This window comes from Chionomys nivalis, chromosome 22 (assembly GCF_950005125.1).
Source record: "Chionomys nivalis chromosome 22, mChiNiv1.1, whole genome shotgun sequence".
In the NCBI taxonomy this organism is placed as follows: Eukaryota; Metazoa; Chordata; class Mammalia; order Rodentia; family Cricetidae; genus Chionomys; species Chionomys nivalis.
In genome coordinates, this window is record NC_080107.1 from 21,953,937 (window position 1) to 21,979,521 (window position 25,585).

The 25,585-nt window shown below is 43.3% G+C and overlaps 2 protein-coding genes across 16 annotated transcripts in view; one reads left to right on the top strand and one right to left on the bottom strand.

Moving 5' to 3' along the window:
* Pkp4 (plakophilin 4) overlaps positions 1–12,498 on the bottom strand; it is a 212,554-nt gene extending 200,056 nt beyond the window's left edge. For 12 of the 15 annotated variants that reach the window (XM_057754817.1, XM_057754812.1, XM_057754810.1 and 9 more), the window contains exon 1: positions 12,359–12,498. The gene's annotated coding sequence lies outside the window, so the exon portion shown is untranslated. Of the gene's footprint in view, positions 1–11,462; positions 11,482–11,656; positions 11,855–12,358 lie in introns of those variants that run through there. The other 3 variants (XM_057754819.1, XM_057754805.1, XM_057754806.1) reach the window with 3 other exon arrangements.
* A 444-nt stretch (positions 12,499–12,942) lies between these two features.
* Ccdc148 (coiled-coil domain containing 148) overlaps positions 12,943–25,585 on the top strand; it is a 230,044-nt gene continuing 217,401 nt past the window's right edge. The window contains exon 1 of the mRNA XM_057755389.1: positions 12,943–13,137. The gene's annotated coding sequence lies outside the window, so the exon portion shown is untranslated. The remainder of the gene's footprint in view (positions 13,138–25,585) is intronic.

The following is a 25,585-nucleotide window of genomic DNA, read 5'->3' on the forward strand; positions in this document are numbered from 1 at the left end:
GTAAGTAGAAAGGAAGTGTCATGAATGGTGGCTCACAATCTTCATCCCAGCACTAGCGAAGCAGAGGCAGGTGGATCCCTGTGAGTTCCAGGTCAGCCTGGTCTACATAGTGAGTTCCAGGTCAATCAGGGCTACTGACCCTGTCTCAAAAAACAAGATTATATTTTGACAATGAAGGGCCTTAAATGGAATAATTCCTCTGGCTCCAGTATCTCTTCATTGATTATTATTCATTGATTATTAGAATATTCTAATAATCAATGAAGAGATACTGGAGCCAGAGGAAAGAGCAGTCTCTTAGGGTGTAAACAAAGTATTTAATTTTTCCCTCACTCACAGCAAGCATCTGGTGATTACTATCTGTCAGGAACATTGCTAGGTGAAAGAATTACAATGATGCCTGTGACATAGCCCCAACCCGGCGAGGCTAACAGAGTAGCCAGGAAACAGTAAAGAAAATACGGACAACACAATGTGACAGAGGCGCATAACAGAGCTGGGCACACGGTGTTGACAAGTACAGAAGAAAGGCTTACATCTGGAGCAGGATGGAAGGAAAGGCCCGGAAAGGTTTCATGTCCGCAGGATCGTTGACGGGGGAGGAAAGAAAGGTTACACTGAACAAATATAGGAAAAGGAACTTTTTTTTAAGGCGGAGCATCAAAGGAACATCTCACATAGCTATAGTTTAGGATTCCTTAAGGAGTCAATGTATATATTCTCAGATCTTATTTCAGAAGGTTGAAATATTAATGAACATTTTTAAATGAACAGAAGCAATATGGAACAAAGAATGAAACCAGCTAATATGTATGGTGTTACTTTAAATTATGAAATAAACATGTTTGACATCAAGGTAGAAAAGATATTTTTAAAAACTAATTAGATTAACGTAATGACCATGAAGACTTTATTTAAGCCAGAAATGCTTTCAGCATTTTCCTCTAACAGAAAGTGTACATAATAACCCGTAAAACAATGGGGGGGGCAATAGAAACAATGCTTTATAAAATGTTTCAGGAAAAGGGAAGAGCCCCACCCAGCTTTAAAAGCTTGACAAGGGAGGTCATTACAAACACACAGAAGGGAGGGTACCATCTTCATTTTACATCATACTGGTCAGGACTATTAGCCTGGTGCATGAAAATGTTTTCATTTTATTTGTGTGTGTGTGTGTGTTTGTGTGTACGTGGGTCTGTACATTTGTGCAAACGTGCGGTGCCCAAAGGGCAACCTCCAGTGCCATTCTACAGTCACTTTCCCCATTGTTTTTGAGTCAGGGTCTCTGAGTGGCCTGGAGCTCACAGAAGGCCAAGAGCTCCCTTGTAGGCAGATTCCCAGGATCTAAGCCAGGTCTTCAGGCTGATGGGGCCACCAACTTACCCATGGGGTCCTCCCTGCCCTCTCTATTTTGTAAGACTATTATGCATCATCATATATAATAAAACTGTGAAGGGTGCCAGGCATTAAGGGTTTGCCCAGATGTGAGTATTCCTACAAGAGGTAAAGGAAGGAGCTGTGAGTGATGGAAACATTCCGGGTCTTGGTTGGGTCTATGTCACACTGGACTACAGTTACTTATGCTAGACATGGAGGGAACCTGGGTAAAAGCTTTATCAGATTTTTCTGTATTATTTTTCATAAATACGTGTAAAATTCATAATCAGCTCACAACTGAAATTTCAATTAAGAGTTGAGGAGATGGTTCAGTGAGTTTGAATACCCGGAACCCAAAGGAGAAACAAAACGAAAAACATGTTGCAGCAGGAGCCTCTGTGATCGCAGTGTGCCTCCGGGAAGACAGGAAGCGGCACAGCAGTTCCCAGAAGCTCACAGGTCTGGCATGCTCAGTGAAAAAAATAACAAAGGGACCTCCTCTCAAACAAGGTGGAAGATGAGGACCAGCCAAAACCTGGAGGTGCCGTCTGACCTACACACACACACACACACACGAAAAAAAAATGAATTTAATTAAGTATACTTGAGCTGGGTGGTGATGCGTGACTGTTACCAGCATTGCAGAGGGGGAGGCAGGAGAAGATCAAGTTCAAGATTGGCCTGGGCTATGCATCAAGACCTTGTACTAACAGTAACATGAGGGAGACATGTTGGACAGTAGTGATCCATGTCTTTAGTCCCAGCACTCAGGAGTGAGGGGCAGGTAGATCTGAGTTCTAGGCCAGTCTGGTCTACAGAGTGAGTTCCAGGACAGCCAGGGCTACACAGAGAAGCACTGTCTCTGGAGGGTTTCTCCAAAAGAAACATATTCAAACTTTATTACATTAAATACCGGAGGAAAAGACCATAAGATGCAAAAGAATGTTTCTAATGACACTACTAAAGATTTGGTTTGGCTTACCTTACAGGGTCAAAACAAGATATGTAGGTTCTCATTTGATTTGCACAATTTTAGTGCCAATGATATACTTAGGATTTAATAACATTTTCCTTCTAAAAACTCTAGACTTTATATGTGCTTTTGTCTTTAATCCTAAACATACAAAAAGTACTACAGGTTGAGAATTCCTTATCAAAAGACTTGAAATTAAATTCTCCAAACTGAATCCTTTCAGTATGATGTTGGTACCCAAAAGTTCTAAGTTTAGAAAGCTGGGGAGAAGGTGCAACAGTTAAGAGAACGACTGCTCATGTAGTCTTGGCTTTGTTTCCCAGCACCCACACTCTGTGGGTCACAGCCACTGGTACCTCCAGTCCAGGGGATCCAGCTCCAACTTCTGGACTCGAAAAGCACCTGCACACAATCAATACACATGCACACACCCAGGCACACACATACAAACAAATGCATAAATCCTCTTCTTAAGTTCTAAGTTTCAAGATACATTGCACATACGTGTGAGACTGTCAAAGAATAAATTTAAAATATTCCTAATAATTTTCTAAAGTTGTAGATTTTGGAACAATTTCTAGTTTGCATTTTCAGGTGGGGTGTCTAACTAGTAAAGTCTATTCAAATATTACAAATTAAAAGAACAGCTCCAAAATCTAAACATTTCTGGTCCCAAGCATTCAGTTAAGGCATACAACCTACACTAAGTCACAAAAGACAAGCTATCAAGTTTGCTCAGTATCAAATTTCCAAAACCTGACCAAGCTGGTCCTGGCACCTGACAGCTGCCTACTGATAGTTTCAGAAAAAGCTTTATATCTCCATAGTTATAATCCAAACAATTAGGGTTGCCGGGCGGTGGTGGCGCACGCCTTTAATCCCAGCACTCGGGAGGCAGAGGCAGGCGGATCTCTGTGAGTTCGAGACCAGCCTGGTCTACAAGAGCTAGTTCTAGGACGGGCACCAAAGCTACAGAGAAACCCTGTCTCGAAAAACCAAAAAAAAAAAAAAAAAAAAACCAATTAGGGTTACATGAAGATGAATCAATTTGTTTTAATTTTTCTAATTAACTGTTACCAGGGAAATTGACAAATGAATTCCTTATCTAGTAAATGGCTAAAAAAGAAATTTTTTAAAATGGAAAAAAGTGAAGGTTTTCACTGAAGCATCATGCACTATAAACACAGATCTCAGTTTACCAAAGCAACCTAAAACAGAAATTGTTGAAAAGCATAGGCAAATGTTTCGTAACTCATTCCTTCGTTCTTTATTCCACAGGGTTCAAGATTAGTCACAGGAAGACCTGAATCCCTGCTGCTGAACAGGTTAGGGGGGAGAACCATTTGCCCATGAACTGACATATAGTCACTGGATGCCACAATAGGTGATTTACAGATTTAATTAATCTGTTGAAAACTGTTTTTTAAATTGTGAAGACCATTTTAAAAAACTGATACTTGACAATGGGTGATAGATTACAGACTGACATATTTTCATCTGCAAAGACCTAAGCTGGACATTTAACAGAAAAGTTATTTTTCATCAACTTCAAATTAATAGCTGTTCAGGCAATGTTTCTGATTCCTTATTGTTGTATTAAAATTGTCCCTTGCTGCTTATTCAATAGATGACAATAACTAGAAATTTTCCCTCCATGCTTGAGTCTAAGAGTCAAGGTAGGATTCAATGGGACTATTCATTCTAACAGATGTCTTGTGAGATTTTAAATCATTCTTTTGTTTATTTGTAGCAATGGAAGAGACTATTATTAATAGTAAGTTCAGACTTAGATTTATAAATTGCACACAAGATGAAAGAAACCACAAAACACACTAAACTGGGGTATTCTTTTCAGAAAATAAGAACTTACTAAATGGCAAGTCTCAAGTCATCAGTCACTCTGCCACAATTACGGCATTTTCGCTATGGTTAATTATTTACAGTAGCAATGAGTCAATTGTTCCCAGAGATGGAATCAGATTCATGACGGCAACTTGTTCCGATGTCACTACCTTACTGCTGAAAGTGGGTAGGTACCTTTTGGTTTTAAGCCTTTTACAAATAAAGCCAATGACAGTGGACAGCACATCTGACTCCTTAGATTTGAATAACTGAGAAGAAATAGAAGCTAAATTGTAGTCACTTTACAGCTCATCCTTAACACTGATCAAACAATTTTACAGGTCTGTTTATAAACCAAGATGGGTAGGTTGTTAGTCTTTGGTCCACATGTCTTACCTTCCCTAACCAGGCTATGAAACTTGATAAGGATTCCTAAAAGATAGATGCCACATAGCCCATGCCAACACATGTCTGAACCATGACTTGTCTGCAGTCTCCTTGCTAAGATCCCTGGTTGCATGCAGGGTTAAAAGTTACTGCTAACTCACGTTTGTCTCCTGTATGGCCAAGGGAATCCAAAAACAAAGTTCTCTTCATTGCAAAGTTTAATTATTCTTAACTTTCATTTTGCATGAGTATTTATGTTTTCTGTAAAGGTACAGACACCAAATGTCCTGTCCAAGAGTTTACTTTGGTATGACACTAAGAAGTCTAATATGGTAGCACATCTGTGTTATTCATTTGCCCTTTGAAAACAAGACATTAAGGAAAATGGCCAACTTCGGAGCTTTTAAGCTAATATTTGAAAAATGTATACATATCAGCTCTTTAGCCGCCACCTCCAGCCCACCACACCCTTATGAAAGAGAGCAGAACATGGGACACGTTCTCTCCATTAAATTCATTGTCTTCTCTTCTTACTGAAGAACACAAAACTAAGTCAGGCTATCCAGGTGAAATCCACCTTAATTTCTGAATGCCGATAAGCAGACTATATGGTAAGGATTAAGAGTTGGGTTTAAAGAGTCCACATTGTATAAAATATGGACCAGGAAGTCCCTATGAACATGAAGGAGTCACAGAAAATATCTTTTCAGAGGAACAATTGTATGCCCTATCTGTTGAATTTCCTGAGGCTAATCAAATCATCCAAGCAAATAATAAGAGGCACTTCCTCATGCCAGCAAGATTACTTCACTTGAGCTACTATCCTTTGTTCCCCTACGCTTCTATTTCACGTCTGGAAAATTCGGTTGAAGCTCCAATGCGCAATGGGGACTGGTGGTTAACAAATGGGCCCTAAGGATAGAGCTGTGGCAAGGTGTGCAGTGCTGTGCAGCATCCCTAGATGTCCCCCTTCATTCCACACCTCAGCGCTGCCACCCCACACCCACAATCCTAGATGGATGTCCTCTGCACACCTGCATCACCCGGAGCTGAGCATTTCAGGCCTACAACGTAAATGTTGTCCCTTTATGCCAAAGGGTAAATTGTAATAAGGTAAATTCTTAAGAAGACAGCACATTCTTGCTGAGGAAAGAAATGTAACAGAAAGAAAATGTTCAATGCTCTAAGATCTGTGAAGTGAGTAGTAGAAGTACTCAAGAGACCATAGTGCAACCCCTACTTTTCATGAGTACGAAAACTACTGCCCAGGGGAGTTAGTGGTTAGCTCAAGGGACATACTTGCCTGGTGGCAGAGCCACAACCAGAACTAGGGCCTCTTGATATCTTTACAAACCACCGTCTGTTGGTTTGCTTAAACTATCTTTCAAATGTGTGGAGCAGTTTATTTCTCCCTCAATCTACTTTATGTCCATAGTCATTTGGCAGTAGTAGCACTGAAGGCCAGTCAGTCACTTGGCCTACATATAGTAGATGCTACAGAGGGTCTTAGAAAGCAACACCAGGCCGGGCGGTGGTGGCGCACGCCTTTAATCCCAGCACTCGGGAGGCAGAGGCAGGTGGATCTCTATGAGTTCGAGGCCAGCCTGGTCTACAAGAGGTAGTTCCAGGACAGGAACCAAAAGCTACGGAGAAACCCTGTCTTGAAAAATCCAAAAAAAAAAAAAAAAAAGAAAGCAACACCATAAGAAGAAAGGTAATGATGTATTTAAGTGTTGAGTCAGGTCTTGTATAGACTTGGCATGTGCTAACATATTTAAACCTCACAGTCACCATAAGGCGGGTACTCAGAGCACTCCATTTTACAGATGACCAAAATTAGACCAAAAGATGAACCACAGTGCCAGAACCAAATGACCGCTGGCTGTTGATGATGACACATCCCTTGGGGGTACTCCTAGGAGCCTCACTCACTAGTAAGTCCTACAGTTAACCTTGAACTGAGCTGTGAGTTCTGGGTGAGAACTTGCAAACATTTATGATCTAACTTCTCTCCTCAATCCTCTAAATACTATTGAAAAACAAAAATCAAAATCAAGCAAGTAAACAAAGAAATGTGGGAAAGAAAAAAAACCAACTCCACTAAAGCTAGGGCCAGCAATCAGGGAGAAAAGATGGCCTAGTAGGTAAAGCCACCTGCTAGCTGACTACATGTAATGCCCAATGAGAAGCAAGATGTCCCTTGATCTCCACACAGGGGCCCTAGTACAATTATGTACCCTTATACCTACACACACAATTTGTCTTTAACATGAAGGAAGTTCTAACTTTTTGCCAGCAGGCTGGGCATAGTGGTCGGTCATGCCTTTAATCTCAGCACTCAGGAGGCAGAGGCAGGCAGATGTCTGTGAGTTCGACGCCATTCTCGTCTGCAGAGAGAGTCTAGAGAGAACATTCTGGTCTACAGAGAACAGCCAGAACTGCATAGTAAGACTGTTATGTTAGGAGGGTGGGAAGCCAGGCAGAGCAGGTGGGTGGCTCATGCCTATAATCTCAGTAAGCTGAAGACAGGAGGATTGCCCTGAGCTTGAGACCAGCCTAAGATATACAGTGAGTTCCAGGCTAGCCTAGGCTTCAGAATAAGATCCCAACTCAGAAAAACAAAAACAAAATCCCATAATGGTACCTCAACTTTTCTGTTGTTATGACTTGGGACATGAAGGGGAACAAGATGATCAATAGGCATACTTAGGAAACTTGAAGTTTGGATCATTGGTATCCAAGGAGGATATCCCAATGAGTTTGTCAAAGTGGTAAAGTTTAGTACCAGACCATCTCATTCTGCCTCCCAATTTACATCTCTCGAGTTTGGAATATAAAAGAGGATTGAATATGTTAGCACCTGTGAAGTCTGTACAACAACTGGTCAGATGTCCAGGTTCCATCTATCTAAGGTTTCAAAGTTTGTTAGGTACACTGTTGAATTTCTATGAAAAATTGCATTCCAAGTTCCAAGACCAGGATCCAAAGGCCTCCACTGTACTCAGATGGCCCTAGTTCAACTACAAGCACACTTTTACACAGCAGCATTTTATGACGCAATACGCGCAACTCTATCCAGATGCGAGGCACCACGTCTACACTCTAGGTAAATGGCCTTGGTCCCCTTAACAGGGCTTCCTCTCCTCCAACCAGAAAATGTGACGGTGCTGATAGCGCAGGATCGCAGGGAACCCAGATTAAGGAAATGGGGTCACTCTCTAGGATATTAGCAATCACTGAATTCATGTGTAATACAGAGGCTAACTGTGCTGGCTAGTCTTATGTCAGCTCGACACACAAACTAGAGTCACCTAAAGGGAGGAAACCTCTGCTGAGAAAATGTCTCCATAATATCTGCCTGTAAGGTAGTTTCTTAATTGGTGACTGGTGGTCGGGCAGGGCTGCCCACTGTGGGTGGTGTGATCTCTGGGTTGGTGATCCAGGGTTCTGTAAGAAAGGAGGCTGAGCAAGCACCTGTCCATGGCCTCCGCATCAGCTCCTACCTACAGGTTCCTGCCCTATTTGACTTCCTTCAATCATGACCAGCATTGTGGAACCACAAGCCAAATCAACCCTTTCCTTCCCGACTTGCTTTTTGGTCATGGTGTTTTGTCGCAGCAATAGAAACCATAACTAAGACACTGACAGGAGAAATCATTCACACCGTGGCTGTCACGGAAAGACTTACTGGCTCCTCTGCTCTCCCTCTACATACTCCATTGGCAGCTCTAAGCTGGGGGGGGGCTATCTACAACATCTATCATCTATCCAACCAGGCACTATTCGGCACCCGAAAAATGCCTAGGAGTTCTGAGACTTCCATATTTTACATATTTTATACCATTAAAACTTTATAATTCAACCCCTATTGACAATTTACCATCGGCCGTGAATCATTATGAGTCATATTATAACTATGTTATCACGGCTATGAATAATAAAATGACAAGCAATGTGACCAACATTTATTAACAAATCAGGTAACAGGAAATCTAAGCCATGACAGGAAAAAAGGCAATTTAGCCAACAAATACGTGAAGCAGTTCTATATATAACTGAGGCATACCTTCTTGTCACACACCCTCTATTTAGTCACTGTAACATACCCCCAAAGACTGAGAGAATTCCACTGAATTATTAAGTGGCAATGTGAGAAGCACTTCGGCGCTGTGAGCCCATCACAATCATAGCTGTAGGTCTTGGCATCCTCAGGCCTGATCCCCTTAATGGGATTCTCACTCCTGGCATGAAGATGGCCAGCCAGCTGATGGCTTCCACATTACTCTTTGCACCCACGTGAAGCTTGATATCCACGGCCCTTACAGTTTTACCTTTCTCTGGCACGACCATCTGCGGTTAAGGTTTGGCCACGAAACAGTTACTTAATTCTCCAAATGCATCTTATCCACTGGTGTTCCGTTTCAGAGCCATCTTCCCTTCAACGCAGAAAGGTACTAGAGCTAATTTGCCATATGGAAGAAGGAGTCATCCCAGAAGGCTGAGGGCAACTCTCCAAAGGGGCGCACAACTCCATGGATGTTTATGTTCTAGAACAACCCTACGACAAACTCTACTTTCCATCAACTGAAAGAGAAAGCTGTTTTCCACTTAAGCAAGGAGCTATTTCTCAGAGTAAATTAAAAACATCAGAATATAGGCCATTCTCAAAATAATCTTGATTTTGAAAGGAGTCAGGTAAGGGTCACAATTTGCCAGGTGGCTGGCATCATGCCAGCTATGAAAATCTATTTAAACAGATCTCTGAATAACAACGGGGGGGGGGGGCTTTCTGCTTAAAAGATGACAACTAGATTTTTAAAAATCAACTTAAGTAGTTTAATTTTTTAAAATTTATTTTGCCAATTTCTACAGAGAAGAAATAAAATTGCAGTTATGATTTAATGCAGACTTAATCTGAAATCTCAAGGCTATATGATTGCTCAGGTTTTTATTACATTAAAATGGGTAGCGGGTTTTTTAAACTTATATTATGTCAGATCCATTCACGGGATTATCTTGCTTTATGCAGCCTGTAAATGCAGCAACAATGCGTGTGACTTTCTCTCTGGCTCAGCAGCAGCTGCTCCTTCTTTCAGGCTTGCCAACATTTCCCTGCTACTCTACCTCCTTCCAAAAACATTAGCGGTAAGAATCAGCACTATACTTAATCCCTCTCATTCCAGAGTCTTCCATGCAGCATTCACATGCCAAATGCAGCGCCTTCTCCTTATATAATAGAAGATAAAGGCTTTGGCCAGAACAGTTTGATATTCCCAATGGTTATAGATTATGAGCCTCTTCTTAAGCCTTCCTAACAAACAGAATGCATTTCCAATTGAAAGCCTGCTTTTACCGGAAGCAGGTGGAACTTAACTGCCCAATCAATCATGCTCATATACACTCTGCATACTTGAACAAAATTTTTCATTTCTGATGCATCAGAGAAACTAAATTCCCTTTTATGTTTTGGGGAGTAAGAACAGGGAATGGGTTTGGGGCCTCACACACGCCAGGTAAATGCCAACCACTGAGCTGCAGAACCTACCTCCTCCTTCTGCTTTAACTTTCCAATCTTGAAGTCCAATTAAGCCAGCAAGAGTTAAGCTGTTATAATGTATTGTTACATAATAAAAGTTTCCTGTAGGCATTTACAAACACTTCCCAAAATCCTCCCTATTGTTACTGTAGGCGAATTAACCCTCGGAAATTAGAAGGTTCACTGATTACAGACATACCTGAAAAACAATGTAACTAGAAGACACAACCTTTCATTTCATCTCCCTTGGGTCTTAACTAAAATGCCCGCAGACTTTTCAATGCCCTTGATGCATGCAAAGTAGGGGTCGGAAGAGGGGAGACTGTCTGAACAACTGACTTCTTCTTTTACTGATTCGGATACAAAATAACCAAGTGCGGAGGGTTTTATAGTACCTGCAACCTTCAAAGCAAACAGCCTGGAATGAAAAGTACACAAGGCAAGCTTAGAAGCAGTTCCTCCAGGCATTGTTCTTGTTTTCACGTTGCCATTTTCCACAACTGTTTCTCAGGTATCAGAAAAGAAGATACTTCCACGCAATACACTCCATCTAAAAAGAGGCGAATTCTACTTTCTCAAAAGCAAAAACTGAATCCCGGTTCTGGGAGAGCATATGTCAAATTTTTGCCTTTTTGTATTAACTGACCAAAACATGTATAGTAGCCATTATTAATTTTATACATATTTACCAATCTTTAAAAGTTGTAGGACTGTGCTTTTTATTCAGTGAAATTCAGAGAGAGAAATGGCCCTTTCCACTGATAAATTACATCTTGAAATATACATGACTGTGATGTCTCCGGGTTACTTGCAGTGGTAACTTACACGCCCCGAATTTCACTGTACCAGACAGTTCTATCTGTCCCATCGCTGGTCAAACACTGCTGCTCTGTTTCTATTCATTATGTATTATACGAGGCCTAAACACAGCTCAGTATGACGAGGGGAAATATTCCAACCCTTACGACACTGGTGATGCATTCAAGATTTCTCGCAGTACAGCCCGGACCTGGAGCACCAAAAGGCGTTTTCTGCTACAGCTAAATATGTTAGCTGCAAGCTTGTCACTCAAGAACGTTCGGCCCTCTGTCTCTGCGGGTACTCAGAAAACCCTAGTTAAAAAAAAAAAATGCTCTATCCAAATCTTGCAAAACCAAACTTGTCAAGAGCCTTGTGCAACGATCAATAACCTTGGCTACACTGACACCCAAATTCATGGTCCTGGGGACCAATGCAGCAAAAGCCCAGGACCATAGGCTAGAGCCCCCAAGAAACTACCACGCTTCCCTCTCCGCCACCCTCTGCCGCAGGGAGAGAAGCGGAGGCAGGAGAGTGAACGAAGCTCACCAGCTCTGAAGATGCTCGGTGACCTCTGGCTGCGCGGGGAAAGCAGGGCCGGCAAGGCGCTAGTGCGACCGTGGCCCGTGCGGACTCTGTCCCTGGTGCATTCCTTGCATTCCAGCACAATCTGTCGCCAGCCTACGAGCTGGCAGCGCGCGTCGCCGTTGGACACACACAGAGACACACAGACACACACACACCTGCCTATCGCGGCGCCCGGAGCAACCGCGGCGCCTCCGCTGCCTGCGCTCGCGGGGTGTCGCACTAAGCCACCATACCGACAGATCCCGGCCCCGCCGCTGGTCCCCCCGTTTCCCAAGGAGCAGGAAGGGACAGGGACCCCGATCCTCCGATGGGTGCAGCGGCCCCGCTCCAACTCCTGGCACCGCGAGGAGGCAGGGCGGTGCGGGAGGGCGGTCCGTAGCTTCGGAGCTGGGGTGCCCGCGAGGGAGGAGCGTGCGGTTTGCTGCCGCGAGCTGGGAACCCTGGACCCGCCGGGCGGTCTCCACAAGCACCAGTGTGGCTTCAAGGGCCGGGGCGACACGCGAGGCGGGCGTGGGAGGCAGCGATAAGCGGTTGCTTCTGGGGAACGAGGGACAGACCGACAGACCACCGGCCCCCGGCGCGAGCGACGGCGCGCGGGAGCCGCGGGGCTCAAGTTCGGGAAGCGGTGGCACGGTGCCGGAGGAGAAGCGGCCGTGTAGAACCGTGCGGGGCAAAGTTGTGCGCCGCCGGGGGGGAGGGGAGAAGCGGGCGGGATGGTGGAGCACGCGGCGGGGACGGAGCGACCGCGGCCGCGGAGCCGCGGGGGGCGCCCGGCCATCGCCAGGTCCCGGCTCGGCGCGCTCCGGGCAGCTCGCGCCCCGGAGCCCCGCGCCCTCCCGCCAGCGCCGCGCACTTACTTTCCAGCTCAGACGGAGGTCATCGTCACTCCGGGAAGCAGGGACGTCCGCACCGAAGGGTCGCCGCTGCGGCACCGGAGCAAACTGGTCGAAGTGCGGCAACCGCGCCGCTGCCCGCCCCTCCCTCCCCACCCGCCCCCTCCCCCGGAGAGGCTCTCCCACCACCCCGGTGGCGGCGGCAGCTCGCCTCTATCCCGTGCCCATAGTGCCGCCGCCGCGGCCAGCGTCCACGCGCACTCAGCCCCGGAGCCACTCAGACTGCTCGGAGGCCGCCGCCCCGCCGCCAGCCCGCCCGCCCGCCCGGCCAGTCCCGGCACCCGGGAACGTCAGCACGCCGCCGTCCCCAGGCAGGCTGCGCGCCCGCCCCATTGGGCGGAAGGAGAGGGCCGGCCCTCCCCATTGGCCCGGCCCTCATATTGAACAAGCCAATGGGAGCTGTGGTTTCAGGTCGCCATGGAGACCGATGCTGTTAAGAGCGAGAGGGCCAGGAGAAGGTGGGGAGTGAAGATGAAGGTGTCTGTGGCCTCCGGCGCGGGAGGGGGTTGGGGGAAGGAATATTAGGGGATTCCCGAGCTAGGGCTCTGAAATCGGGCGGGTCTTGCTTTTGACTATTGCCAAGACTGTGCATGGTAGGGCTTGTCCCTGGCGTCAGAGGCAGAAACAACTGAGCCCCTGGACTTCTGCTTTACATTGAGAGCTCAGGAGGGGCGTTTCATTTTTCCTGCATCTGGGGAGCCTGCAAGGCTATGCCCTTTGACCTTTGACATCTGTGCAGCCCGGTGAGTTCCACTCCATTCCTTAAACCTCGGCTTCTTCCTGACGTCACAGGGTCACTTGAATTCTTCCAGCCACTCCCCCTTCCCTGAGCCGGCTATTTCCTCAGATATTTGGTTCTTCAAGCTTATAAACCCTCCCGGCGAAACAGGATTTATTGTGGGTGGTATTTTGGTAAGGACACTGGATGGGATTGTGCCAAAGGATCAACCCACAATAGAATGAGTTCTCTGCTTCCCAAGACAGCAAGTCACTAATCTCTCCTCTCCCCTCCCTCTTGTCCTGTGTGCGTTCTGCATGGAGCTTGGCAGGTGCACGCTCTGTCCAGCATTTCACCGGCTGGAGCAGTGCCTGAATCAGTCCTGATGATTTTGCAAAAGAATTGAAGAAATAGATTACAAATGACGGATTTTTGCTTTTTGACAGTTTTCCAGATTGTTTCTAAATCTAATAAATGATGAATTGGGACATGGACTCAGTACTCACCCAAAATCTTGACCTTTAGTAATGAGTGCTCTACTTTCACTTAAATCGTTTTGTGCTAGTTTGCTTTGTGCTAATTATTTTTGATGAGTGATGTTCATAATTAGATACTGCCCATTAATCTGGAGCTTTTAGACATACTACTTTAAAATATATTTTTAAAAGATCGCTCTAACATATAGCCACTGATATATTCATCTTCCATCTTTTGGTGACTTTGTTATTTTCATAATATCAACTTTAGATAAAAAAAATCATGTTTATGCTACTTTTCCTCAAAATATGAGATCATACTAATTTTTTCACTATATTGTGTGGGAAAAGCTGATAGGAATTTTGTGCAAGCTACATGTATTAAACTTGCATTCTGAATTTTAATTAGATGGTATGTTTTGTTGTTGGTTTTTGTCTTATAAAATATATCCTAAGAAACGTTAACATGACACCTTGCTTGTGGAAAAATCCCCTTGGGACTTATTGTAAACTGGAATCTAGTTGACAGATTGGGGAACGAAATGGGGAAACATGTGACTATATCATTTAAATATTTTAGAATTAGAGTTTAGGCTGCAAGCCATAAGGTTGGTGATATCTCATGACTTGTCATTAGAAAAATTAGCTGTTTATGAGTTTTTCTTGGTTTTGTTATTGTTTGTTTGCTTAATGTGTGCTTGTTCATAGGAGAATAGAAAAAGGCAAAATTTGAAGGTTGATAAATAAGACATTTGAAATGTATAGTCAAGATCTCAATAATTTATTTTTAAAATTTAATTAATATAGAATGAATGGAAGATTTGCCTAATCAAGGACAAAAATGGGTGTCTCACTTTTTCCTTTGTAGAAAAAAGGGGGGAAAAGGACCAATTTTATTTCCACTCTAATAATCATTTTCTTTCATATTCTTCTCAAAACAAACCTCTAATAAGTATTTTCATATTGTTTTTATGTGTGTAATTTATATTTCATTTCCATTGTCAGTAATTAAAATGTTGCTGAAACCCAACAGGAATCATGGATGTCCCTAAATCAGCTGTCATTCATTATTTTTGTTGTTGTTATATTTAGTGGGAAAAAAAACTTTGTGAACATTTATTGCTAAGCATTGCTGGTTAAAGCTAAAAAAAAACACTTTGTTTCACCAAAAGTTGATGCTACTCAGAACCTGCCTGGCTCCTACATTCCTTTCAGCATCGGAACTGTGATAACCTAGGACCCTCTCATACTCCAGCTGTGCTACTAAGCACTCAGCACAGCAATCTTGCCAGCAGGGATTTTCTCTGTCAGTTAACTACTAAACACACAGCACTCTTACCAACAAGATGTTTCTCTGTCGGTTCTACTTTCTCAGACTGTCTTTTTTACCCTCTCCTCCCAAGGTTCTCCCTTAGCCTCCCAAATATCTGGCCTTTTATGGAACCATTCTCGCTTATCCTCCCTCTTTATCTGCTGGCCGTTCCTTTCACCAAGAAGCAGTACTAACAGGACAGCTCCACTTTTTCATCCCAGATGCTTTGACCCTTGAAGATGGTTCTTTCTCTGCACAAAATTGCAGCTGGTTTTGCTGACTAAGTTCTCACATGTACTAGTGTCTTTTGGACCGGGAATGGCATTCATGCCTGTAAGGGCAGCACGTGGGTGAGAGGGATGGTAGGATCAGAAGTACATCCTCATCCTTGGGTACATAGCAAGTTTCAGGCCAGCCTTGACTACGTGAGACCCTGTCTCAAAACAAACAAACAAAAGCACAACTTTACCTAAAACTTGGCAGGATTTGTAATCACTTCGGGGGGGGGGGTCTTTCTTATATAAACAGATTTTTAAAAGTTTATATTTTTATGCGAATACATTTATTACTAGAAGACTGTCATATTCAGAGTCTTATATTTAAAATATATTTGAATTGAGGCAATGAGAGCTGACATAAACACGAGGCCATGAGAGCTAATGACAGCTGACCAATGTTACCTCATCAATAAGCAATAAATCATGGCTATCCCCGACATACTGCTTAAGGGCTTAATTCTTTTTTAAAATATTTTTCTGTTTAAAACAATTTTTAAATTTAAATAGTCTCGATTATATTCTCCCCTTCCCCCAAGTCATTCCAGATCCACTCTCCCTCCCTACCCACCCCAACGTTAATTTCTTTCTTGAAAAATCAATACAACAAAACCCTCCCTCCCAAACAAAAAAAAACACCCCCCAAAACAAAACAAGCAAAAGCCCCGCCAAACTGTAACCAAATAAAAGCATACAAAAATACTGTAGACTCTATTATATGTTGATCAACTACTCCTGGGCATAAGTTCTGCCCTGGAGTGGTGGATATGCCCAGTGCCACTTCATTGAGAAAAACTGATTTTTCTGCTCCCAGCAGATATAAATGACAGTTCAGCTGTTATTTTTACTCTAGTGGCTAGATATTCACTCATTCATTCATTCTTTTATACAACAAAATAAAATATAAGATAAAAACTTTCACATTGAAGTTGGGCAAGACAAACCAACAGAGAAGGAAAAGAGCCCAAGAGAACCAGAGACCCCCTCGTTTGAACACTCAGGAAAACCAGAAAATTCTAGTTGTCATAGTTGGAGGGCAGCTTTCTGTAAGGATGTGTGAGGACCTACCTACCTTGGATGTAATCTGTACCATTTCTGGCGCTGGGCCCTGTGTCAGATGAAAAGGGGAGACAAGCATCCGCGTGTTCTCGGCGCCATGACTGCAGTCATGCCAGCTGTCCAGAGCAGCTGCTGGAACTTCCCTGGATTGGGGCTGTAACCTGAAACTGTGAGCCAGAATAATCCCCTTTCTTCTCAGTTGCTTTGTCAGGTAGAAAAGAAGCTGAGACACCCCAATTCCAGACTCTCCGAGAGGAGGGAACCTTTGTCAGGCAGCCTGAGGAGCCATAGAAATGCAAATGGCCTACCTGAGCCGAGAACCGTTCCTTAGGGGTCTAAGTCTGGCTGCTTGGTAGCCAAGGTGGAAAGGGAGGGGCAAGAGGCTCTACTTAGGCTGATGTGGACAAGGTTTGAAATGAATGTAGAACTTGGGTGACTTTACCCCAGAATCAGAAGTAAACAGCAGAACCCTAAGGAACTCTCCAACACCAGAGCAGAGAGTGGACCGGAACCTCACAAAGGCCAGGAGACTGCAGTGCTCTGCAGTGTTTACTGTTTTCATATTTGCTCATGATGGTTAGGGGGACAATTTCCTTTTGAAATATACCATAGAAAGGAAGGAATAGAAGACGCCTCTGTCTGATACCTCTATAGTAGGGAGAAGCGGTGAAAACAGAGGCTCTGAGAATGCACCAGCACCGGTAGCTCTTCTTACGAAGAGGAATGTTTAAACAAGCAGGCAGGCAGTGAATGCAGAAAAGAACAGCAGCGCTGAGCCTGGGGGCCATGGCCAGGGCTCAAAACTAGCTCAGGTGGTTTCAGGATTAGGTCGTGCCTCACCTTCAACCACATTTCCTGAAACATGAAAATCCTTCACCACCCTAAAGACTCAACTGGGTTTCCTGACCTTGTCCCCATCCACCAACCTCAGGCTGACTGCTGCCTGAGCACATCACTGTGGCACTTGACATTTGACCTCCTGGTGTACCTGCTTCCCTATGAACATTCTCCCCTAGAGGATACGTTCCCTAGTGTGTCCAAGACTATCTATCCCTTGCCTGGAGCCCCTGAAGTATGCCCCGCAGTAGGAGAAGCCTGCGTGCATTAATCATTATAGTCCTTCCAGGAAGCTGATTTCCAACTATGACAAACAGGAATCAGTAATGTTGAGAGGTAATTAGAACAAAATGAAATTAAATATTCAATGTGGAAAATGAGAATCTGTGCAGGGTAGAGATTTTTCCTCTGTAGCCTTCACAGACAGCAAGGCTGTGGAACCATGAAAACATGATTGGAAGCATGCACGAAAAGAAGTGGATTCGTGTGCCTTCTTCACAACTCAGACTGTGTATTGGGAAAGCGGTTGGAACTCAACTTTGCCAAGACGTTTAAATAAGAGTGACTTAATTTTTGCCTTCGTGTTAAGCTCCAAAGTTATGCTGTCTCTCAAAACAAGATAAGATTGTTAGAATTTAATAATTTCACAAAATCAGAAAGCCATCAAACATTTGGTACGTGTACCAGACATCTGTTATGTGTGACTTCCTAGACCTAACTCCGCAGGCTTTTGGAAGAGTCTGCATGACTCATGATCCTTTATTCCCTCCTAGAAACAACCTTATGGGGACCTAATTTAATGTAGCCCAGTTACTGGCTGTTTACCGATGACTATAATGATATCAGCCAAAGTCTTCCAGCGATGCAGAACTTAGAGAGCAAGCAAGCTCCCTTGGTCCTGATGTTGCCTCAGCTGCTGTTGAAGACCCCAGTTTGTTGTCTCAAAATACCACTTAGGGGTGGAAGAGCAAGCTCAGTGGTTAAGAGCATCCACTCCTCTCGCGGAGGACCTGGATTCAGTTCCCAGCACCCATGTCTAACAGTGAACAACAAACAGTAACTCTAGCTTCAAGGGATCAGACACCTCTAGTATCTGCAAGCACCAGGACCCATATGCACATTCTAACCCTGCCCCTGACACACACACACACACACAAATAAAAATAAAACACATTTTTGTGTTTTGTTTTTTGAGACAGTTTCTCTGGGTAATAGCCCTGGTTCTCCTGAAACTTGATTCGTAGACCAGGCTGGTCTTGAACTCAGAGATCGGCCTGCTTTCTGCCTCTGTAGTGCTAAGATTAAAGGCATGTGCCACCATGCCCAACTTCAATTCTTCTTTTTTTTTTTTAATAAGTATCTTGAACATGAGCCTTCTGGTTCTGTGTGCTATGGTGGGGGAAACAGCTAAGCAGAGGCACCTGCAGACTAAGATGCTCTTTTCCCCTTAGAGATCTTCATGTAGGCGGCTAAACAGAAATGAGCACGCCAAGCTTCTGAGATGGCTCACTCAGCAGTCAGGGTACCTGCTGCCAAGTCTGATGACCTGAACTCAATCCCTGGAACTTACAGTGGAAGGAGAGACCCAACTCCTGGACAGTATCTTCTGACCTCCGCACGTGTGCCATGACACACAATGATAATAAATAGGATAGATATTTTTAAATAATCAAAGAAAAACATGGGAAATGAGGATCTATATCTAGCAAAACTGTCCTTTAAAACTGACTCTGGGGCTGGAGAGATGGCTCAGCGGTTAAGAGCAGTGACTGTTCTTCCGGAGGACCTGAGTTCAATTCCCAGCAACCACATGGTGGCTCACAACCATCTGTAATGAGATCTGGCGCCCTCTGGCCTGCAGGCATCCATGGAGGCAGAATGTTGTATACATAATAAATAAATAAAATCTTTAAAAAAAAAAAAAACTGACTCTGACAGTCTTCATAGATGGACCTATGCTGAGAATGCACTAATACAACCCACAGAGCAACAAACTTTGTGTGACACTCAGCGCAAGAAAGAACAATCAGACAAGGGCCGGGTGCTGAAGTTTGGATCTGGACTACAGCCCCAGAGATCCCCTGGTTGAGGTCTTTTCCCTAGAGGAACACTGTTGCCAGGTGGTTGTAGAGTTGTGGGACTGCAGTCTGCTAACTCTCTTAGGTTCCCGGCCTCCTTCTGTGCTCCCCACCATGACATTGGCATGGGACCCAAGGCAATGGGTTCAGACCTTTGTGGGCTAAAAATATGGGACAAAAAAATAAGCTTTCTTTAGATGTTAAATATTCATCGAGGCTACTGAAAGCTGGTTAACATATAGCTCTTCACTCGGTGTCATCCTGGGACATCAGATGATCCTTAACCAGGAAGTGATTACAGATGATTACTAAATATGAATTTGCTGCTACAAAAGGGTCTTTGGAGTTTTTCCTAAAGTAAATCATCAGAAAATAAGACACGTTATATCCTTAAGCTTAGGTCTCCTGCTCTCTCTGTTTCATCCTGATTGGAGGCTGAGAGGGGAGGAATCAGTCACTTGCAAGAGCTTCCTCCATGCTACCCTCTGACGTGGGGCCTTGCTCTTATCCTCTTCCTGGGCCCCCATCCCCTCTTCACACTTACTCCTGTGACTCCACCCTCACAGGGCCCCTGTGGAGCTTGTTACAACTCTGCACACCCGTGGACCGGGAGAGTGTGTGACAGCCCATGCTAGTACACTGTTCCACCATAAACCAGGAGCCAGGCACTGCCTGCTTTTCTATCATTGGGTAAATTTTTTAAATAAAGTGTGTGTGTTGGTGGTGGTGGGGGGGAACGAATGCAGAAAAGTCAGTGATAAGAATAAAACACAGATTGATAAGAAAATGCTCAGTAAATTCACAGTAGAAGGGAGCTCCCTTCATCCATACCATAAGGAACTCACCGCCAACGCTGTGTTTATGATGAAAGACTAGCTTCAGTCCCCTAAAACTGAGAAGAGAGTCTATGGCCATGCACAGAGTGTGCACCTCATCTTGAAAACAAAGAGAAAAATACTTAGTAACCAAATTGGAGAAGGAACAGGGACATAACACAGGCACCCATACTGCTCAGCACCGTGCTGCATATTCTAGTCAGTGTGATGCCGAGGGAATAACAAAATCTGGAGGCATACAGACTGGAGAGGGAAAGGAACTAAAGCTACCTGCCTTTGTCCACATCTGCATGATCCTGTCTACAGAAGATCCGAAAGAATACACATGCGTGCCCTAGGACTAATTGATGAACTTAGTAAAGTCACAGAACATAGTCTTTCTATAAAACCATATGCTTAGGACTAGCAATCTGAAGGGCAACAAAAAGTCCACTCACGGCCTCATTATTCACAACAATAAAAGTGCAATTTTTCTGCATACATTGTTAAGTAAAGCATAATTCCTTTGATCTATAGATTCAATATGATCCCTGTCAACATTCCAGCAGGCACCGTTGTAGCAATTGATCATCTTAAAATGGAAACGCAGAGAAGCAGGACTACCAAAACCAATTTCTGAGGAAAGAACAAAGAGTAATTACAATATTTAATTGTAAATCTTACTTATAAAGCTGCAACAATAAATGCAACATTGGCATGCTAGCCCTGTAGATCATTGAGAAAGCAGGTCCAGAGATTAGCCCATACATTGTGGTCAGTTCCTTTCAACAAAGATGCCGAAGCAGATCAATGGGGGAGCGTCTCTTCAAGAAATGCTTTTGGGATGATGATATTGAATGTCCACACGCACAGCAATGCACTCAAGTGCTTAGCTCACACTGTACAGAGAAGCGCTTCTGCAATATCCACCGCACACCTCCATGTGAGAGCTGGAACTTGGAAGACTCCTGACAGGAGGTCACAAAAATCTTTGTGACCTCGCTTTTGGCAACGCTTTCCTAGTTATGTCTCCAAAATCACCAGCTATGAAAAAAGAAATTAGTAAGTTAGCTTTTATCAAAATGACATCACTTTCCCTTCAGAAGACAGCAACAAACCAGTAAGCACATGCAAAGGCAAATGCAGGATTGCTGGAGGGGTGAGTGCATCAAACACAAGCCAAGCAACTCAACTGAAAACTGGGGAGGAAGGGGCTGGAAAGACGGCTTAGTGGTGCACCTGTAGAGGACTGGTTTGCCTTCCAGCACCAGTATCAGGTAGGTATCTGTGACTCCAGCCCCAGGGGAAATGACACATCTCGCTCTGAGGGCACGGGTACCAGGACACACTGCAGAGACAAGCACACACTCACACTCAAAAACAAAATAATCATTTTGAGTAGGATATTCTAATAAACATGTCACTAGTCTAGTATTCAGGTGGCCAGTAGCACATGAAGATATTCTCAGAATCAATCATCAGGGAAATCATAATTAGAACCACAAAGGAATACCAGAAATAGTTATAAACTTCTGATTGGAAAGTGAAATGGCATAACTATTTTGAAAAACGATGTGATGATTTCTTAGAAACATAAACATATGCTTATCATATGGCCTTTCAGTCCTCCTTCAGGAAAATGCATGTTCTATAGACTTGTACATGAAAAATAATAGTAGAAATTACTGTTGTGAAAACCTGGACATTACCCAAGGATCCCTCAACTGCTTACTGGCATAGTAGAATACTATTGTGCTGTAAAAAGTATGAGCTATAGATACATGCTAGATGGGTGAACTCTAAAACATGTTAAGAGAAAATAAAGCCACGCACAAAGCACATGTGTTGTATGATGTCAGTTCTATAAAACTTTCACAGAGTTTAAAATATATCATCAGTGGTTACCCTTGGCCTGGTCTGGAGGGACTGAGCAGGAGTGTTATGGGTAAAGGTTTTCTAGGGAGAGAAAGATCCTCAAACTGGAGAGCAGTGATGTCTTAGAAAATACTTTTCTTAAGAATAACTATATAGTAATAATGGATACATTTTGTTGAATAAAATTATGCCTCAATGAAGCTATTTTAGATAAAACCTTTTTAATAATGACAAACACATCTTTTAAACTCTCATATATGAACACAGTAAATCTGGAAATAATTTTGTCATTATTGAAAAGCCTCCAAATGACATTTCATGGGATTTAGGCCTCATTTATTAAACATTAAAAAATACCAGAGAAAACTGATTCACATCAAGGAAATCCAGGAATTTACTAGAGAAAATATTAAACTACAACTATTGTATAATTGGTGACTAGAATTTAAATTTGGGCATCCTAATTGGGACTCTGAAGCCGATATTGTAACTTTTTCATATCTGTTTCTGTTTTAGCTGTTTATGTGCATGAAAGAAAGTATGGGGAGAGAAGCTGACATTGGGTTAAGAACCCTGCTATTACCTGATGTCCTACCAAGATTTACAAGACAATGAGCAGTCTCCCTAAGTTTACGTGAATTATCAACATTATTATACTTATCAATATGTTTTCCTACGTGTATATTTTTCTATATTTGCATTTTACAGTTTACATAATATTACGATGACATTAGATTTCGAGAATTTGGAGTAAGTACTTTAGAAATCACGTTGTTTTGTTTAATAATGGGCTGTGTGGTGGGGCATGCTCGGTGTTCTAGCTTGCTTCTTGTTGCTGTGATAGAGCACTGGCCAGAATCACTGTGGTGAGGCAGGAGTCTATTTCGTCCTAAAAGTTACTTTATTAGCAGGAGAAGCCAAGGTAGGAACTCGAGCTATGGGGCTTGAAACGGAAACCAAGAAGGAGAGCTGCTCACTGGCTTGCTTAACTCCCTTTCTCATAAGCCCAGGCCCACCTGCCTAGGGATGCCACTGCCCACAGCGACCTGTGCCCTCCTACATTTATTACAATAATTAGTATTAATAATTATTAATAAATAATAAAGAAAACACCTCACAGACACAGATGCAAGTCGATCCATTTTTCCTTTTGAGGTTCCCTCTTCCTAGGTGATTGTGGGTTATGTCACGTTGACAGCTAAAGTTAGCTAGGACATTTAAACACCTCAGCGTTACTGGAATATCTGTAGATAAACTTGCATTTTTTTGTGTTCTTTTCTTTTCTGATTTTTTCTTTTGTGAGTCCCAGGAACTTGAAATAAGTCTCTGGTAAACTATACTCTGATTTTATTCTTTTGCTTTCTGTCTGTCTTGATAAATGCTCAAGTCTCATGGCCCCCCAGAGTCCCAGGTGAATCTCCAAGACAACCAACACTCACCATTACAGTGAGTGTTCCCATCTGAGGACAGTCAAGGTGTCTGCGCTGATACTGGGGAAAGTGGTCACCTTTGGGCACATCTTCATGTTGTAAATGTGAGACAGAAACACACACACACACACACACACACACACACACACACTGTAAAGCAAGCCAGAATATGTCTGCACAGAAGAGAGATGACAAAGGGAAATGCCTACCCCACACAGAATTAATTCATTTATGGCCAAATAGAAATCCTGACTTTAGGAATTCTCCTGGTAGCCCTGGTGTTTTCCCTTCCTGTAAGTGGCCTGACGTGACCCTGTGAAGATGGTTGCTACTTTCTTGACCCAGAAAATCCTACAAAGTCATGCAAATCAAGAGGTTCAAATCTTCGTGTTTACCTTGAGAACACACAAGACCCTGCCCAGGCTATCAAGAATACCATATTAGAAGAGCCACCAAGTATCTAAAAGATAATCACGTTAAAGGAGAAACGTTTGAGGTTGTGGCGGTACAATGGTGGAGCTGGTAGGTGCACCCAGGCCTGCAGTGAGACTAGACACAGGGCTGGTGGCCAGAAAGAGTGCTCAATTTTTGTTGTACATGCTTCAAAATGTAGAGAGTAATGCTGAGCTTGAGGGTTTAGACATAGATTCTCTAGTCATTGAACATATCTGGGTAAACAAAGAACCTAAGATAAGTCAACGGATTTATAGAGCACAGGACAGGATTAACCTGTACATGAGGTCCCCATATAGACCATGCCCCGCTACATTGAGATGATCCCCACTGGACAGGAACAAATTGTTCCAAAGCCAGAAGAGGAGGATTCACAGAAGGAAATGATATCCCGCCCCCCACAAAAAACAAAAACAAAAAAAAAAACTGAAGAAGCAAAACTTATGGCATGGGAATAAATTCAGCATAAAATAAATGCAGATAAAAATAAATAAATCCCTGGTTTTGGGATCCTGTTTTCAGCGACTTAGTGTGTAGCTTTGGAAAAGTCACCTATGGTTTCCCCGCTGTTGCCTGTCCATGAAATGAGCCTCTCTAAACCTCCCTGCTTCTCCTAAGCATCAGCTACTGACTTTACAACAGTGTATAGCTTCCAAACTTTAACACGAGGATGCTACTGTACTTGAGGGGTAAGGCTCCGGTCCCTGCTTGACACCAATCGTTCCCTCTTCTTCCGTTGGTTAGCAGTATTCCTGACCATAGCTCAGCTCTCCTGAGGAAGATCACAGTAGCCTAGTCAGCTTGCTCAGCGTCTCCTGAATTTCATTCTGAATTAAGGAGGGTCGGCCTGGTCACGGTCTTATTGTTGAAATGCACCATGGTTGTCGTGGTCACATATGCTTCCCTTGGCTACTCTAATTTAATATTATTCAATTACTTGGTTTTTAAAATTACACAACTTCAGGACTAGGAGGAACACTAAAGATTATACACGAGTATTAGAGTGGCCCAAATAGCAGGTACTACCCAAATAACATGTATTAGAACTGTCCAAGTAACATGTCTCTTTGCCCAATACTTTCAAACTCCCTGATGGAAGAAATAAATATTAGTGATGTTCCTATTTGCTGCATGTTTATAGATGTTCAATTAAGCTTTCTGAGACTAAAATAATATACAATCTGAAATTTCTTTAAGAATTAAATTACTAGAGATAGCTCATACCTGTTACCCCAGCACTGTGGGGCAGTGAGTCAAATGGCAGGTTTGAGGCCAGCCTAGACTACATAGATAGATGCTATCTCAAAAAAAAAAAATGAATAACTTCATTGCAAGACAAGTATGCAAAGATCCTAAAACTCTCCTTCGTGTATCTCTAAATGACTGTGCCTGCTTCTACACAGTACTAGTCAGCTCTGGAAAAGAGGCTACATTGTTACCTTTTATATTTGGTCTTCAGTGTGAGTACACTGAGTATTTTTGTGTTCTAGAAATTGAGTCATAACTTAGAGAGTACTTGTGTACTTAAAGATGCTAAAATGTGTTTTCCATAGCTGGTGAAGAGCGCAGAACTCCAAACTTGGCAGTCTGGCTAGGTCCTGCCAGGCTCTCCTCTCTTTTGGGATTTTAGACAGAGCATTTAATCTTTCTGACCCTGTATTTACTGATCTTTAAATGGATTGGTCAGACTAAAACCATTTCTGGGCCCAGGTTAATTAGTGTGTAAAATGGAATACTGTGTGACCTTCCTCTAGATGTGCGGTTTCTGCAAGCACACTGATCATGTTACCGTAGCCCTTGAGTCTATTTTCACCCTCTTTGTTTTCCATTTTCTGCATAAGCTATCTTTGTTTAAGCTCCTTC